This window comes from Camelus ferus, chromosome 32, assembly GCF_009834535.1.
Source record: "Camelus ferus isolate YT-003-E chromosome 32, BCGSAC_Cfer_1.0, whole genome shotgun sequence".
Lineage (NCBI taxonomy): Eukaryota > Metazoa > Chordata > Mammalia > Artiodactyla > Camelidae > Camelus > Camelus ferus.
The window spans coordinates 22,257,099-22,260,829 of NC_045727.1; the positions used below are offsets into that span (position 1 = coordinate 22,257,099).

The 3,731-nt window shown below is 49.9% G+C and overlaps 1 long non-coding RNA gene across 1 annotated transcript; it reads left to right on the top strand.

Moving 5' to 3' along the window:
* Positions 1–531: 531 nt before the first annotated feature.
* On the top strand, positions 532–3,069 carry LOC116660887. Its single transcript, XR_004316526.1, has 3 exons — positions 532–664; positions 2,288–2,414; positions 2,563–3,069. It is a non-coding gene; the product is annotated as an uncharacterized LOC116660887 (long non-coding RNA).
* Positions 3,070–3,731: the final 662 nt, after the last annotated feature.

Here is a 3,731-nt window from a genome sequence, read left to right on the forward strand (position 1 = left end):
GGGCTGCGTGCCCGTGCCCAGACCCGGAGGTGACTTTCGCATGGGGGTGAGAAGTCCGTGCCAGTGTCCGCTCCTCAGGCTGGAGTGGCCGGGAAGGGTGGGCCTGAGGGTCACTGCAAGAATCGTCCCCGCAGCTGGTACCCCAAAGCCCCCCAGACACTGTGTCATGGAAGGGGCCACGTGGTGGCCCCGCTGACCTTCTAGTAAGCAGATGAAGCCCAGTGTTCCTGCAGCAGACACTTGGGTTGACACTCGGTACCCCTTTCTCCATCCCTGGGTATCAGCATCCGACGTTTTTCGAGGAACTCTCTCTCCTTATTGACATACTCCATCATTCGCTGTCTGCGGGCATGGTCATGGGACCCGGACCTGGCCAGTCGGAGCACTGCACCTCTCTGGCCACATGATTGGTTGGGGGATAGTCATGTGACCCAGTTCTGGCCAATCACCGTCAAGCTGAGAACTTCTGTTCACACAGGTCAGGGTGTGAACGTTTTGTCTCTACTGGGTTTGAAGCAGAGAGGATGTCAGCTGGGGACCTAAGTCAGGGATGCTGGGGAGAGACCCTGCGGAGAAGGAGGACCGATGGCAGAGGGCAGGACTGGAGATGGTTTTGATGATAGTTATTTTAATCGAACCGTCCCCCGGACTCTTAACTTCCCATGTAAGTGAGTCAAGACATTCCTTTTTTGTTTGTTTGTTTCTTAAGCCCTTTTGAGTTGGGTCTTAGGGTCTTGCAGATGAAAAAGTCCTGGCTAAAACCTATCCCATCTCCAAAGTAACAGAATGTATCTTCCAAAGGGATGTGCGTCTTGCCACAGAGCGGAAGGAAGAGGCGTGAGTTAGAATTGCTGGATGAGATTCTATGGCTTCCATAACAAACTACCACAAATTAGTGGCTTAAAACAACATCCGTTTTTATTTTTTGATAGTTTCAAAGGTCAGAAGTCCACAACAGGTTTCACTGCACTAAACTCATGGTGTCAGTGGAGCTGCGTTCTCTCTGGAAGTTCTGTGGGAGACTCCATTTCCTTCAATTTTTCCAGCTTTGAGAGGCACCAGCATTCCTTGGTTTATGCCCACTTCCTCCATCTTCAAAGCCACCAGTGTCCCATCCCTCTGACCCTTCTTCTGTCATTGTGTCTCTTTGGGGCCACGGCTGGGAGAGGTTCTCCAATTTTATGTATTTCTGTGATGAGACTGGACCCACCTGGATAATCTGGGACAATGTTCCCTCTCAAGTTCCTTGACTTTAATCACACCTGCAAAATCCCTTTTGCCGTGGAAGGTAACGTAGTCATGGGCTGTTAGAACGTGGACATCCTGCGGGAGTAGGGGGCAAGGAGGACCTGGTTCTGCCTCTCGTGGTCGCACAGTTATGATTCAAGCATTTATTATGCATGGATTCTATACTGTACTCTCTGGGGAGGACTAAAAGGGTTATGAAAAAGTGAAAAAGAAAATAAAATCAAGGAAGCTTGGTGAAACAAGAGGTTCAGAGGGTCCCACAATTGCAGGTTTGATGTTTTAAGAACTCCAAAACCTAACCTGCTTTCCCTGTACTTATGGGCTCTTTGCTTACAGCCCAAACAAGGGTCACTATTTTCCTTCTTTGATTTTTTGAAAGACGTGGAGAGAGATGGTGGGATCATTTCCAGACTGAGCTTGAGATGTTAAAAGATGTTAAAAAGCTTCTCTTGGGTGAAGCTTTTTCGTAACCAGCTTCATTCAGAGCCTTTTCCTCCCTGACTGGCTGGCCACGCCCTTGCGTGTGGTTTCCTGGTGTGGGTGTGAGATGCATGACCCAAGTGTGGCCAGGAGGGAGTGCCTGGGAGGAGATTGGGTGAAGCTGGCGGGCCTCACCTGTGTCCCAGTTGTGCTAAGGGCAGGCCCATCTTGCCCAAGCAGATCTCCTCTGGTCGTGCCCAGCTGGTGGCCCATCACTCAACTTACCCAGTGACTCCCATCTTGGGGACAAGTCATTGGATCAGTCCCAATACACTTGGGCCCGTTTACCATGGCCCCCAGCCCCCCCGGGTCTGGCCTCCCCACCTCTTAACTGCTCCCGCCACTCACCCCTGCTCCCCATGTGCCACCCCTCACTGCCTGTCCTCTGTCCCTTGAGGTCCTGAGCTCTGTTCCACCCTCCAGCCTTTGCACGTGCTGTTCCCTCCACCCAGAATGTACCTCCTGTTCCTCATTCTGATCAGTTGTCACAGATCTCCTCAGAGAGGCCCTGATCAACCTTTCCAGCATTTCCATCCTGTATCTATGTCCTTCTTTACAGGGATGATCCCTCCCTGCTGATGTTCCACCCACTGTTTCTCTGCCTCTTCCCCACCACACCTGCCGTTGCAGAGTCACCGCCACGAGGACGGGACCGTGTGCCTCTTGTTGACAACGCTCGGCAGATAGTAGGTATCCAGTAATAGCCACTGGGTGAATCCAGAATGGGTGGTGAGGGAGGCCATATTCATTCCCGGCGTGGGAGCCAGCCTCCAAGATGGCGCCCAGGCCTCACCTCCCAACACTCGTGCCCTCGTGACTGTCTCTCTCATGCAGATCAGAGTGGGGCCGTGTGCTTTCCAAAGCTATCCCATCAAAGGCCTTGCAGCTCTGCTTCAGTGTCCTGGAACACCTGCTTCCAGAGATGGAAGATGTCCTTCTACCTTGAGGCCAACCTGTTGGAGAGGCCACACGTGCCCTGATCGATGCTGCTAGCTGAGCCCAGCCTCCCAGCCATCCCTGTTGACGTGTGAACGACATCACTTGGGCACTCAGGAACAGCCCTTCCGATAGCTGAATACCTCCAAGGAAACTCTGTCCATGCCAAGTGGATGAGCCTTGCTGCCTTCTGGGCTGATAAAATTGCACGATAAAATTAAATGGTTGTTGTAAGCTGGTAAATTTTGTGATTATTTGTTACACAACAGTAGATCATTTGAGCCCTGCTTTCTATGTGCATCAAATCTAGAAGTTGCTTTTTCTTTTTAATTTTTAACTCCAATGGCCACAAAAACACAATTACTATCTCCCATAAAATGAGAAACATATTAATTCCAAGAACTTAAGCCCTCCCTTCTCATTGAGTTGAAAATGCCATTGATTCTGTTATTTTTGTCATCTGAGACTAAATATGACACACCCAATTTCAAAGGTGTTAAAATATGAAAAACATGTGCCTTAGAATTAGTAAAATGCAGTGAGTTGGCACACTAGAGTCCAAGAATCACATGATAATTATCCCCAGCAAAAACATGCACCCTGCAGGAGACAGGGAGAGAACCCCAGCTTGCAGGGGGCTTAATCATTCGACACTAAAAAGTGGCCAGATGTGGTCACAATACCCAGCTTCCAGCAAATCCTGATCCCACTACTCCCCAGCTGTCTTATCTTGGGCAAGTTGTTAACCTCTCTGAGCCTCAGTTGTCTCACCTATCAGATGGGGTAACTGTAGAACCTATAATGTAAGGCTGTTGGGAGGATTAAATAAAATAATGAACATGGAGTACTTTGTGCTGTGTCTGGAACCCTGCAAATGCTCAGAAAATGATGAGGGTGATGATGATGGTGATGATGGTGGTGGTGGTGGTGGTGATGGTGGCAGTGATGGTGATGATGGTGGTGGTGTTGGTGATGATGGTGATGATGGCAGTGGTGATGGTGGTGATGGTGATGATGGTGGTGATGATGGTGATGATGGCGGTGATGATGGCAGTGATGGTGATGAT